Source organism: Palaemon carinicauda, chromosome 9 (genome assembly GCF_036898095.1).
Source record: "Palaemon carinicauda isolate YSFRI2023 chromosome 9, ASM3689809v2, whole genome shotgun sequence".
NCBI classification, from domain to species: domain Eukaryota; kingdom Metazoa; phylum Arthropoda; class Malacostraca; order Decapoda; family Palaemonidae; genus Palaemon; species Palaemon carinicauda.
The window spans coordinates 73,990,530-74,005,675 of NC_090733.1; the positions used below are offsets into that span (position 1 = coordinate 73,990,530).

Genomic DNA, 15,146 nt, shown 5'->3' on the forward strand with positions numbered 1-15,146 from the left:
CTTGTTGCTGAACTCGACTGTTATTGGCTTACGTTTTGTTTGATCTATCCTTACCCCTTGGGTGGGAAGAATTGAGTACTTTTAATCATTTGATTACCATGCATCGTACATTTAAAGTTAACACAGTTCATTTACCTATCTTAACGCTTCAGTGAAGCATTGCCTGCAGGATTAGTTTACCCCATATTCACATTCATGCATAACTTTAACTTGATTGAATTTTATTAACGCTAATAGTATTTTGCTAACTTGAAACGGACTTTGATGTGAAGAACGACTAAACTCACTTGTTCATCCAGTAGGTTTATCCCGCACGTACTAACAAGTAGTTGAATGACATTTGTCGGAACTAGCCCCTCTTTCCCTTTTTTCTCCCTTTTATCCCCAGGGTGTGAAGAATTTTTCTTCACTCTTCTTCTTCCTTTTGTATTCAGGCTCTCTACTAATATTGTAGCTACCCCTTAAACGTCCTCTCCTACATTAATTTTTATTTACCAAAACATTGGGAGAACTATTTTAAATCAACTAAACTTGTTGACAGTAGTGTACGCCATGCTCGTGACGTCACAGCATAGATACGTGCAGCAAAGGCCTTACCCCGGCGTATGTTGGTTCTTTCCTCAAACTACGTGTCTCGAGATAAAATATTAAACTGGTTTTGAATATAATCTTAATGCAGCTGACTTAAATGCAGCTTTTAGTTCTCAATACCAATTAAGGTTTGTTAATTTTAAGATGTATGCCCATCGCACCTGCCCATTACTAATTCATTATTTAAACTCATTCATTTTTAGCAAGCCAGAATGGGTAGGATTATTGTATATATAAAGTCCCTTACAGCAGCAAGATTTCTCTAAGCATTTTGTACAAAATCCTGCCTCCTATGCACTCTTCACAACAATATATTGCCCTGTCCTAAAGTTCCGATATGGCACCTCCACTGGGTTACCCTGCGCATCGTGACCCTCACCTGTCTTGAAAGGTGAAGTCAGGGGAGCCCGCACGACCCTAACCTCGCCCCATTCGTACTCAAGCAGTGGTTACTGGCTGACCGGCCTGGTCAGTGAATCTGCACCTCTGGCTCACCTCCCCCCCTCCCAAAACTCGACTCACACCAGGACCTGTGGCTGAAGATAGGGAAGGACTCGAGCTTGGGAGTCCCTATTTGCCAAAAGTGAGGATTCCAGGGGTGGACCAGTCAAGGGCGCAACTGTGAAACTATTTGGTCAACATCCATTTGAGGACAAGGACTGCCTTCTGTAAGGAGTGCAGGTACCAATACGTGGTCACTTAGTTTTCCTCCCATTTTTTGCTTAGACTAATTTTAACTTGACTAGGTTTAACTGGCTATTACATATTTCGGGCTGTGTACGGTGGGATTGTGTGTACAGTTTCTTTGTTTATCATTTTTACTTTTGAGACTAGCAGTCTCGGGGTCACCAGGCCACATGTCCGTCCTAAATTCAATTATTAACCATTGCAGAAGACCATGTATCTAACCAACCATATTTTTATTAATTTGTATTTCTTTTGTTACATTTTGTGTTTGTTCAGATGTCCATTTCTCTTAATGTAAATTTATGTAATAAATCAAGATTAGGCTAATTAAACCTCGTCATTTACCTGTCAATGCTAGAGTGTGGATGTGTTGTATCGAGCTCTGCTATTCATGCCCTGAGTCATGTTTTAGTTTTGTGTTTCTCACTTAGAATATCATTGAAAAGGTATTAGTTAATCTTATGGAGAAACCTAAGTGATAAGAAACAGTACACCATGTCTGCTCCTAAGTATATCTGCTTCAAATGTAATGGAACGGATGGAGAACGGAAAAAATGGATAGTATGTGAATGTAACAGACTCTACCATAAGAGATGCGTGCTTATAGTGACAGGCATCAGCGAGATTGACCGGAATAACCTAGATTGGTTATGCCCTCACTGCGTACGTGATGCCAGACAAAACAATTTAGTAATATCAAAATTAAAGGAAGATGTCAACATGAGTAATCTGGCCCTGAACGAACAAGATGCGAAAATAGATGACTTGGAAAACAAACTTGCAGACCTTGGCGCAGACGCAGCAAATTCCACCCAGATCACCGACCTCACTGAGAAAGTTAACATTCATGCCATGAATATGGAATCAATTAAAGCACCACTTCAAACATTGATAGACCCAAAATTGGAGAAACCAACATTTGCTGACAAAGTGAAGGAAAAAAAATCTGTTGATAATTAAATCAACTAATATAAAAACTAAAATTACTGAAAGAAAATGTGAGGTTGAACAAGCACTTAAAGACATTCCTATACTTAAAACGAGGTTGTTGTAAACTTTACATACAATATGATCAGAGAAGAGGCGGCAAATAAGATTTAGACATTGGTGGCTGACACTGAAACGAGAAAAATTGGAAAACTAAAACCCAAAATAATATGCAATGTATACAATGATGAAGATGATATAGTAAATGTTTTGATTCAAAGAAATAGCTCCCTGGACCATATAAAAAATATAGAAGATAAGATAAGTGTAGTCCTGAAGAAAATATCTCAGGGGGGACCACGATGGGGTATCTATAACTTACGTGATAGGTACCACGTGATCACCTGCTACCTCTGTCAGGGGTATGGACATTTTGAAGAAGATTGCAAGTCTAAGAATGAAGATAAAGTCTGCAGGAAATGTTCAGGGAGACACTCCACCAGGGAGTGTAATTCGGAAGTGTCAAAGTGTATAAACTGCACAATGTTAAACAGACCAAGTGACCACACAGTAAATTCTAGAGACTGCAATGCTTTTGACTTGGAATTGAAAAGACTAGCAGAAAATACTGATCATGGTTTCTAGGGATGTCATAAACTGTGGCAATGTAAATATACAATCTGTAGGTAATACAGATTCGAGAATTGATAAACGTGAAATATTTCGATATACTAGCATTATCTGAAACATGGCTAAATAACTTGGACAAGGTAAAGACCACTGAAATGACGACCCCCACACATGCCTTCTTTCACATACCGAAAGAAGGTAGGTCTGGTGGGGGTGTCGGACTCTTTACTCATAAAAGTTATTCAAATCTCAAAATGTTGAAAAGGATGACGCATCAAATCCAGACACTTTGGAATTTAGTGAGTTACTAGAATCATATCGACTATTGAATAATGTCGACTACACAACTACTTTAACTGGGCATACGCTAGACTTAGTTATAAATGATGACATGAATAATATTGTGTTTGATATAAAAGTCAAAGAGAAATGTACTATCTCCTCAGTACACAAACTTATTACGTTTAGTCTACCTCTACAGACACTTGCATTAGTAAAGAAAATAAACTTTAGACATAAATCAAATTTTTCTCCTACCGTATTTATTGAAGAAGTTACAAAGAAAATAAATGATGCTATCAACATTCCCTGTGATCATGATGACCAACGTCTGTTAGGAGCTAAGTGTGCTAACTATCTTATGACCACTTATAATAAAGTGAGTAAAAGTGAATATGATACTATGTTCCCACCGATGGAAAAGACTATAACCGTAAAAGACCAATCTCCTTGGTTTAATGGAGAGACTGGTAAAAAAAGAGAGAAAAAAGACGTAAAGAAAGAAAGTGGAATAGGTTAAAAACTGAAAGTACTTGAGTAGAATACAAAATTGCTGCCTGTCAATATAACTACCTACTAAGAAAGACAAAAAGTTAATACTATAAGAAAAAGATCCTCGAAGCAGCAACAGACATAAATAAGTTATATCGTCTATTGAATGGTATTATGGGAAATGTAAAAGAAAAGAAGTTACCTGATGGATACAATGACCAGGAACTAGCAAATAATTTTCTAGTATTCTTTAAAAACAAAATTGAAAACATAACCAGGTCATTTGTAAATACTCAACATCAGATTAATGAGACACCAGGCACACAGACAAAATTAATACGATTTAACAACATAACACAAGATGACATCACCAGAATTATCAAGAGAGCAACGAAAACAAACTGCGCGATCGATCCTATGCCAATATCTGAAGTAATTGGAGAGAGAGGCTTTTCTAGTCCAGCCGAAATAATAATGAGAATAGCAAATGCAAGCATTGATGAATGTAAGTTTCCTAAATCTGAGAAAATGGCTAGAGTCACACCAGTTCTGGAAAATGCACTGGACTACCAGGAATTAAACGCATATAGACCTATTTCAAATCTATCCTTTGTCTCAAAAGTGCTTGAATATGTAATTCTTGACCAACTAGTCAGACACTTAGAAGTAATAGACGCTTTGCCTGACAACCAATCTGCTTACAGAAAACTATACTCTACGGAGACAGCCATCTACTCTGTTGTAAATGATATGCTGGAAATGATGGATGAAAATAAATGTGGTATCTTAATACTGCTCGATCTTAGTGCTGCTTTTGATACGGTGGTGCATGAACTGCTACTAAATGATCCATGTCCATCGGCGTTGAAGATCAAGCTTTCGAATACTACTTGGTTGGTAGAAATTACTGTGTACAAATTTTTAACTCTTATCCATCATATGAACCCTTAAACAAAGGTATTCTGCATCTAAACTATTGGTCTATCGAAAATTATACAAAGGCATGGCGTGAAGTTTAAACTATTTGCAGATGACACACAATTTTACTTCTCCATAAATAATATACACGACATTACTGAAACTCTAACCCGAATCCTTGATAGTGTTAGAAAATGGATGACATTTAAACAACTAAAATTAAATGAAAACAAAACTGAATTCATGGTGGTGGGCAAGAGTAACAGCGTGAGAAACTTAGGTTATATTCAAATGAACATAAATAATGACTTGGTGCCGATATCTAGTAAAGTTCGAGATCTAGGTGTATTTCTTAACTGTAACCTGTCTCTAAATACCCAAATAAATAATGTAATAAAAACTGCTGGTTATCATCTAAGAAATATTGCATTTATAAAGAAGTACCTGGACGAAAATTCTGTAAAGAAACTTGTGTTAAACTGTGTTATTACATTACCAGGATTGACTACTGCAACTCTATCTACCACAATTTACCAAAAGTGCAACTTAAGAAATTACATAACATAATAAACAGAGGAACAAGACTGATAAAAGGTGTCCCACCTCGAGAAAGGATCACCCCTATACTAATCGATTTACACTGGCTGCCTATTAAAGCAAGAATTGAATTTATAATATGTACAATAACCCACCAAGTTATCAGAACCGGGCATCCAAAATACTTAAAAGAATTGCTACACATTGTGCAGCCAACAAATGGCTTCAAACTATTGGAACCTAGATATATGTCTACTTTAGGATCCAGAGCCTTTAGATATGCGGCTCCGTGACTATATAATAAGCTCCCACGAAACATTCGAATGATTGAGGACATTAAGGCTTTCAAGAGGAAACTAAAGACTTTCTTATTTCATGAGTCTTTTGACAGTGACGATTTAACAGTAAATGAACAATATGTGATGTGAAATGTTAAATACTCTGAACGAACAAGGGAAAATGACAGTGGAGGTCCTGTAGAGAGTGGGGTTCCCCTGCTGTATGGGACCGGAAAAGCCGCCATCAAAGTAAAGTAAAGTAAGTAAAGTATTTATACTCCTTCATTTATTTTATTATGCCTATTATGAATATTTGATCACGGGACAGTATACCCAGTATTTTGAAAGGAGTAAGCCTAAGTAAGTCATAAGTGTGTTAGCGAGTGACTTAGTGTTGAATCTATTTGCTTCGAAGGTAAAGATCCATTTCTTTGAATTTTACTTTACTTTACAACACTGCTCCATTATTTTTTTTCTTTTGTCTCAATAATTACTTAACGTAAAATTCCTGTCCAGCATCTCACTGGGGTCCCTGGGACAGAACCGAAACAGAGCCTAAGAGTGCACATGACCTTAGACCTGACAAAGCTAGAGTAGGCCATTAAATTACTTTTTAGTTCACATGTTGAGTTCTCCGGCTTCTGGACAGAGTGCAATTTCCTTTTTGCATTTAAGAATGATGGTTAGTGAAATACGTCAGTAAAGTTATTACCAGGGTGTTTGTGCCCTGAGTGTTAGTGCTCCTTATCTTCCCCTGTTGATCTTTTAGGAACTGACATAAGGAGACTTTCCTGGAGCAACAAGTTCCAACTCAACATTTAAATTAAAAAATTCTCCACAGCTGTTTTTACCAGGCATAGTGACACAGAGGTACACGAGGAGCTATGGTGTCTTGAACCTATGTATGACAATACCAAGGGAGAAGATATACTGAAGGTATTCACTAACCATATTGAGAACAGAGAGGAAAACATAGGAAAGATTTCTGCCATTACAACTGATGGTGCTTCTGTTAAGGAAGGAAAAAATGGTTGAGGATAAAATTGGGCAATCAATTCCGAAATTGCACTGCATATAGTTCATCAAGAAAATTATTTTCACACATGAAACACATCCTCACCCCCCATCGTAGCAGGCTTACAATGGATCACTCTGAGGGTTGTGTGAAATTCAAGGTGTCCAAATATTTATCTGGAATTTAAACTTTGACCTTTAGGAAGCAAAGACAAGGATCTCATTGATATGGTGAGATATAAACTTAAAATATAAGATATTTTTGTTAGAGAATACTAAATCCAACAAAATTATTACATTCATGTGATGCATGTTCAGGATAATACATTATAATTAACATTATCACTACATTCTGAACAAATATAACTTTGATTTTCCTATAAAGTGCTAAAAATAACAACTGGCACGCAAGTTAGTAAAAACAATGGTATTAATTATCAAATGGCACATTGTGTTCAGAAGTTTGCCGACCCCTGCCCTAGAGACTGACCATATACATATGATCAGGTCCAGGCAATGGCTGCTGATGACTCAGCAGATAGACCTTTAAGGCCCCCCCCCAGTCCTTAGCTCTCTTAAGGAACTAACGAGTTTGAGCAGGACTCAAACCCCAGTCTGGCAGTCACCAGGCAGCGACGTTACCTATAGGCCACCACAACCCTAAAAGAAATGAATTTTCTTGGACAATTATGATAGATAATTGTAAATCAAAATCTCTTATTTTGATAATCTACACTACGATAAAGTCGCTTGACGTCAAAATATGCCCTCTATACGTGATTTACAAATATGAACCATATGGAAGTTAAAAATCACTCGTATATTGTACAAATAGTTACAGCACATGGTCGTATATCACACATTTCACACTCGGGAAATTTCACAAAAAGATTTCCTCCCCTACCTAATATTAGCTCCCCTTCCTTCTTTCTTCAGCCAACCAACAAAGTCTTTGGGATTCTAGCCTTTACTCCTGATTGTATAAGAGCTATTTCAGTCTGCTTTTATAATACCATGTAGAATCACACAATTCTTTCAAGCCAATGGTGACATATACTACCTGAGGCATTACTCAAATTCTCTTATCACCCCCAACTTAAGAGACGTATGGATCCTCACATCTCACCCCACCACCAACTGAAACACTTGCGGTTCTGTTTCTTATTCATGATTATGTAAGGGCTATTATAGTGTATGTCTATGTTGGCCTACGTGTTCAAATCACACACAAAGTACTACGTAGCATTCTTCAACTTTCATCAGTTTTCCACCTCTGATTTCCACCCACAACGACAACAAAACGTTTTTTTTTTTTTAGTAATGCAAGTTGTTGACACACAGATTTATTTCTTATTTTATTCTTTTTTCTCAACTTTCATTTCTATAAAATGATAACATCTTCATATCTTATATATTTCATATTAGTATTATTATTCATTGCTTTCACAAGTGAAAGTTAGCCTACTGTCATTGTTTCCATTTATTGACATTCTACTCATTATTTTTCATGTTTTTACATGTGCAGTCTCTATTTCCAAGCCCAAGAAATACTAAAAAAAAAAAAATTATCCAGTTCAGAGTGAGTCACACGCAAGGTGGAATGACAAGAACAAACAAACCTTCTGTCTAATGAACTAAATTCTCTCTCTCTCTCTCTCTCTCTCTCTCTCTCTCTCTCTCTCTCTCTCTCTCTCTCTCTCTCTCTCTCTCAAATAATTTCAATTCATGAAATTTCTGAGCACACGAAGTTAAGCCGAAAAGTAGATAAACTAGTTAGATAAGCCATGACCAATGCAGAGAAAAGAGTAATTTCAGCTAGTAAAGAGAACCCAAAAGAATTTATTGCATACGTAAACAGTAGAAAACCAATTAAAAACAACATTAGCCCATCAAGAGACTGAGAGAGTAGGCTATTCTTCTAACAAATGGTTAGGAAAATGCCTAACTGATGAATGCGTATTTCACAACTGTATTCACTAGGGAAGAATCAACGATCCTCCCTGAACCAGCCATCAAATATAAAGGGCCACAGCCATTAAATAGAATCCCCTTTACAATGGATGATGTCAAAAAGGACTCGGTAAGTTTAAGGCACCAGGTCCAGATGATATTCATCCAAGAGAGCTTATAGAACTAGAAGAAGAGATAACCCCATACTTTTACAAAATGTTCTGAAAGACAGCCAACGCAAGAAAGACACCACAAGGATGGGGGCTAAGTAATGTTGCTCCAATCTACAATAAAGGAGCCAAAAAAAAAAAAAAAAAACTAGCAACTACAGATCAGTGTCTAACTACAGTGCCTTGCAAAATTTTTTAACCAATTATAGTAGATTCAATAGTAGAACATATAGAGAAAAACAAACTTCTGATAGACAGCCAACGTGGTTTTAGACAAGAGAGATCATGTGTGACAAATCTTTTGGCATTTTTCCACAATATGTTTAGCATTTATGACAAAAGCAGGGCAATAGATATCATATACCTGGATTTTCAAAAGGCTTTTGACAAACTTCCTCTATAGAAAATTCATGATCAAAATTAGAGCACTAGCATCATTGACGAGCCAGCTGAATGGATTCAAGATTGGCTAACAAACAGAAAACAGAGAGTTGTAATCAATAGATAACTACAGAGTGGGCAGTTGTTACAAGTGGAGTACCTCAACGATTCGCCCTTGGGCCATGGCTATTTCTGATCTATATTAACGACATAGATTTAGTAGAATATCCAAATTTTCCGATGAAACTAAACTAGGCATAATTGCTGATGCGAACTCAGAAGACTTAGAAGCCTTAAGAGAAGATCCAATGAAGCTAGGAGAATAGTCCAGAAAATGGCAAATGCCTTTCAACTGTTTGAAATGTAAAGTCATGCACATAGGTTATAGATACCCACAATCAGATTACTCACTGCTTGGTAATGAACTAGAAAGAGTGGACTAGGAGGAAGATCTCGGTATTATTATCAGCAAGAATTTGAAGTTTACCAAACAGAACATAAATGCTGAAAATAAAGCACAAAACTAATTGGCTGTATAAAGAGACAATTCAAATACAGAAACAAAGGCACTGTACTACAGCTGTACACATCACTAGTAAGGCCCCATCTAGAATACAAAGTCCAATTCTGGGCTCCAAGTATTCAGAAGGATATAGATAGACTAGAAGCAGTACAAGCTAGGGTCACCAAAATAGTTCCAACACTAAGGTAATTTGGATATAGGCGGAGGAGAGAACGTTTGATCATATTTGATCTACAAACTCGACGACTAAGGGGACATTTAGTAGAGGCATTCAAAATTCTTAAAGGAATAACAAATGTAGATTACAACAAGCTATTCACGCTTAGCACAAATCAGTCCAGAGGTAATGGAAACAAATAGGAATTGAAAAGACACACCCCTCAATGTGGCAATTTCTTTACGTACAAAATAGCAAATATTTGGAATAGACTTCCAGTGGATGTAGTAAACATTAACACAGTAAACGAGTTCAAGAATAAGTTAGACAAGATCATAAGATCTCTCTAAATGGCTAAACTAAACCGCTCTGCCAAAGAGCATGTGGAGTCTCCGCAGAAGAACTAAAAAGTCTTTTGAGACATTCAAAATCCTTGTCTCTCTCTCTCTCTCTCTCTCTCTCTCTCTCTCTCTCTCTCTCTCTCTCTCCTCTCTCTCTCTCTCACACAAGATAGAAGAAATGGTCAGTAAAACTATAATAGAAAATAAGAAGACCACTATTGTTGTTCAGGCAACTGGAAATTACCTATTCCTAAGAAAGAATACTGCTAGCCAAAACAGAACCTTTTATTAAACAGCTAGAAAAATTCTTGAGCAGCTAGAAACAAGACCAATAATACTATAGTTATAGGTATTCTCCCAAGACTCAATGTTAGCCACTTCACCCTCAGTAAGGCCCTAGGGATAAACAAAAGGCTCAAGTCCACATGCCACAAAAAGAGAGTGAAATTTATAGACCTTTGGGATACTGTCTACGGCAAGAGAAAATTATACAGAAGAGACAGAACACACTTTAATGAAGATGGCAAGAGAGTATACGGAAACCAACTTTACCTTAGCCTGTACAATTACTTAAACTTAGTAGACCAAGAATAACCAAGACCCATAGTAAATCCTCCAACAACAAATAGAGGAAATTTGACCGAAAACTTTGATAATGCAGATAAAAGTAAAACTAAAGCACTAGTAAATCAGGGAAACTAACAAAGCCACAGAGGAAGAGAAAAAAGAAAATTTCCCTAGTGGTACACTTTTATGCTTAGTTAGAAACAAAATGGAAAATGATAGCTAGTGAGGAAGTAGATGTCATAGGCATTATTGAGACCTGAATTCAAGAAAAAACAAAGGATTTTATCCGGTAATACGAAGTCCCAGGTTTCACGGTTTTCAAGAAGGATCACCTTACCAAAAAAGGTGGAGGGGTAATGCTGTATGTTAAAAATCACTTAAACCCCATATAAATTACATTAGAAACCGAATGTGAAGTGACAGGTGCAAATATCAACACCACAGGAAAAACATGTCCATGCTAGTAATATACAGACCACCACTTCAAACACAAGAACAGGACAAAGAGCTGTATAGACGATCGGACAAAAAGTTAACAATAAGCTAGCTGTGTTAATGGGAGACTTCAATGCACCAGTAAACTGGGACACTATGAATTTCACACCAAACACAGAGGGACATAGGCTACTAGAATTTGTCAACAATAGATTCCTCCATCAGTGGGTCAATAAAACAACCAGGGGAAACAACATACTAGATATTGTGCTAACAACTAAAGAAAGTTTAGTATACTGTTTTTCAGTAGGCGAAAATATTGGCAAAAGTGACTACAGAATACTTAGGTTTCAGGTAAATATTCCCCATCTAAAAGAAAGGGAAATTATAAAAAAAAAAACTAGACTACAGGCGTATTAACTTGATAAGACTGAAGGAATACACCAAGAATTTAGAATACAACGAAACAGGGAACATCGAATACTTAGGTTTCAGGTAAATATTCCCCATCTAAAAGAAAGGGAAATTATATATAGACTGGAAACAGTACAATCTAGGGTCACCAAACTAGTTCCAACAGTAAGGCAATTTGGGTATAGACGGAGGATGGAACATTTGATAGGAGGAAAATGTGAGAGACAAAAGAGCGTGCTTGAAATAGAAACGAATAACGAGCAATTGTGATGGAGTTCCATTATGCCCTGCTGCTATCTTGATGACCACTGAGGTAGTAGCAGTAGGGGATTCAGCATATGCAGCTTAATTGTGGTGGATAACGGGGGGAGGGTGGGCTGTAGTAACCTAGCACCAACCAAACTCGGCCAAATCCCTCGTCAAGTTGGAAGGAGCAAAGAGAAAAGTCCCCTTTTCTTTTCTTTTTTTTCTTTTTGATGTTAGCTTCCCCATAAAATTGGGGGAAGTGCCTTGGTAGATAGATAGGGACTAGGGAGTGCACATGACAAATATGATAAATTTAGAAATACTCTTTATTTTTCTTAACAATACAAACCTTAGTTATTTATAGGAGTATTACGTTCGGTGAAGCTGAAAGGATGAGCTATTAGAATTTTAGCAAGGGTTAACTACCCATCCCAATAGTTAGTGGGAGGGAGTAGCCAGCTACCCCTTTCACTCACACACCTGTGACTGCACTTCACTTTGCTTTGAAGTAGAATTTCGACGGTGGACAGGGTTGGCGGCCAAGTATGTATAAATAGATGTTGTATTGTTTGGAAAAATACAGGGGTGTATATATGACAGCGGCCACCTGTAAGTATGATGTGGCTGACTAATAATACAGCAGTGTAAGTGGGGTTGCCGGGAGGCATTAGACCTCCCCCCCCCCCCCCCCCCGTATGTAAGTAGATAAGGACACGGCCTGTAGGTTAGGTCAGGGGAAAAATTTCAGGTCAATTATTGTCCATTTTTATGCATGCAGGGGGAACTGGCCACTGATATACAAAGGCTCCAAAATACAAATAATTTCCAAATTTTCCATTTGTTCTGTAATTGGAATACAAACCAATGCTATTTATAGGTGTGAGTCATCCATTAGGAGGGTGGATGTCCCTGCCAATCTGGCTTTTGGCCTTACCCGGGGTACTCAGTACTATGCAGGTTAGTGCATAGATGAGGAAACCCTAACTTTACCTACGGGCCAACCAAGGGAAAAGCCCGTGCCAACAAGAAGTGTTGGCTTTAATACACTATGAACGAACAAGACCCTAACACCTCACTAAACCTGCTAAGCATGGTCTGTGGCCTACAAAACCTGTGTGTTGAGTTATAAACAATGGGACTGTCAAGGTAAAAGTTATTCCAAGTGTCTTGTAGGAAATAACATGGTTGACCGAGATATTCCCGAGACCACCTCGCCAGGGTATGGAGATGCAACAGTATTGGAACAATACAAGGTTCCAAAAGGGAGCAATAGTTTACCTGCAGAAGTTTGAGGTCAGCTTGCGCAGAGGACCCAGGATGCTGATTTCCCTAAGAGAGGAGAGGATGAAGGATGGAAAAGAGTCAGACATTCCTTTTCATTCATTCAGACTAAAACTGGGTAACCAATGCCCTCAACCATCTGCTACTTGTCCAATAAGGAGCTTGAGGTACTAAACCACCTGTTGTGCAGCCACCACAGGACCGATAGAAAATGTATCGAGGTTCCTGTGGGTCACGTCTTGGAGGTAGTGAGCGGTGAACGTTGTCTGACATTTCTACACGTCTGCTTGTAACACCTGCGTCATCATGAGCTCTGGAGTGACGTGTTGAAGAAGGATTAGGATTCAGGGCAAGGTCAATGAACTTGCAAATCCATGCAAAGATGGTGATCTTCGTGATCCCCCTCTTGTTTCTGCCCATGCTGATGAAGAGTGATGGAATTCCTTGCCGAGATGCTGCTGTTCTCTTGAGGTAGCGCCTCACACACCTTACCGGGCATAGTAACAAATGATCTGGGTTGGCGGTTACAGAGCGAAGACTCGTTATCCAGAAGGAGTCGAACCTAGGATCTGAAACACCTGGATTCTGGGTCTTGGTAACAAACTCAGGGACGAAGCTGAAGATTACCCCTCCCCCTCCACTTGAATGAGCAATGTCATATGAGAGACCATGAAGTTCGCTAACTCATTTGGCCGAGGCCAAGGCGAGAAGGAACACCGTCTTTCAAGTTAGGTGGCGATCTGTTGCCTAGCGTAATGGTTCGTATGGAGGGCCCTTTAATGACTGAAGAACCCGACCCACGTTCCAAGGGAGATATCTTACTTCTGACTGAGGACAGGTTAGTTCATAACTCCGTATGAATAGAGAAAGTTTTAGCGAAGAGGAAATGTCCTCTCCTTTCAGTTTAAAGGCGAGACTCAAGGCTGAGCGATAGCCTTTAACCGCTGAAACCGGAGGGTGCATTAATTCCTGCAAATACATGAGGAACTCCGGTATTGCTGGAATAGTGGCATGGAGTGGAGAGATCCCCCTTCCACAAAACCAACCACAGAAGATGTTCCACTTAGTGTGGTAGACTAAGACATGATTTCCGCAGGTATTCAGACATCCTCTTCGCAACCTATTGTGAAAATCATCTCTGCATGAGGAGATGCTCTTCTCTGGTGGAAAATGTTGGCATGTGGTTGTCTGTAGATTGTGTCGTGGAGGGAGCTGTTTCAGTAGGTCCGTCAGGAGTAGCAGAAGGTCTGGAAACCACTGCATGATGCCATAGCGGATCTATGAGGGTCATAGAAAGGTTGACCGATGTTCTGGCCTTGTTGAGTACTCTTCTCATCAAACAGAATGGTGGGAAGGCATAGATGTCGATGTTGTCCCACCACTGTTGGGACGCATCTTGCTAGAAAGTCTTGGGGACTGGGACTAGGAAGCAGTACAGCGACAGCCTGATTTTCAGGCTGTTGCAAAAAGTTCCAAAGTCGGCGAACCCCACAAAGTCAGGACTTTGTTTGCTTGGTCACATCATTGGCCCCTACACAGGACTGAGGCGGTGGGGATTGACATCCACCGCGGACATGAAGGTGCTATAGGTGCGGTCTTCCGAACCAGGGCAGGTACACATGGCTGATAGAAGAACTCGGTACACGCACATGCACACACACACTGAAAAGAGAAAAAGACAAAACAAATTAATGGCAGTTCACAATGGAGAGGAGGAAGAGTGGTAACAACCTTTTTGGGCTCAGGCCATTTCGTCCTGATGGGAGGGTTCCTATAGGTAGCCTTCTAAGGGGATATTTGCTACAGTGATTCTCCCAGAGAATAAAACCAAAGGTCTCCAGGATTTCAATTCCTGGCACCAGTATCCAATAAAGGATATCGCATAATATCAGGGGACGTATTCTCGATATGACACATGGGAATCTTCACCCCGAATAGATTTAACGCTTCGATGTAAGGGGGAAGAGTAGCAAAAGAAAGGGGTGCTGTTCTAGGTACCCGGTGGACATCCTTCCCTACTACTACCGTGACGCCATTCCTATTCTAGTAGCCTGCTAAGAGTGTTGTCCTCCCCCTTAGCCCGGTGTTTTTCTAGTTTTTCGGAATTTTCATCATGCAATCCCCAGCATCTTCGTCATCTGGAAAGTTGAGTATTAATTCTTTCCTGGGTGTATCTTTAGTCTCCCTTTTCACAGTTAAATTTCAATAATTTAAGTGTGTTTGGGTGATCGTTGCCGAGACCGGAGGTAACCATTTTACGACTGCTGTCGCCCATTACATTCCTGATTATTTTTAGATAGTAGGGCGACACTTCCCGGTTTTAAGCTA

General features: G+C 39.0%; 2 protein-coding genes across 4 annotated transcripts in view; one reads left to right on the forward strand and one right to left on the reverse strand.

The window, feature by feature from the left end:
* Positions 1–15,146, forward strand: part of LOC137646998 (speedy protein 1-B-like) — a 920,935-nt gene that overhangs the window by 670,037 nt on the left and 235,752 nt on the right. The gene's annotated exons all lie outside the window — the stretch shown is intronic.
* Positions 1–15,146, reverse strand: part of LOC137646997 (trehalase-like) — a 328,032-nt gene that overhangs the window by 56,219 nt on the left and 256,667 nt on the right. The gene's annotated exons all lie outside the window — the stretch shown is intronic.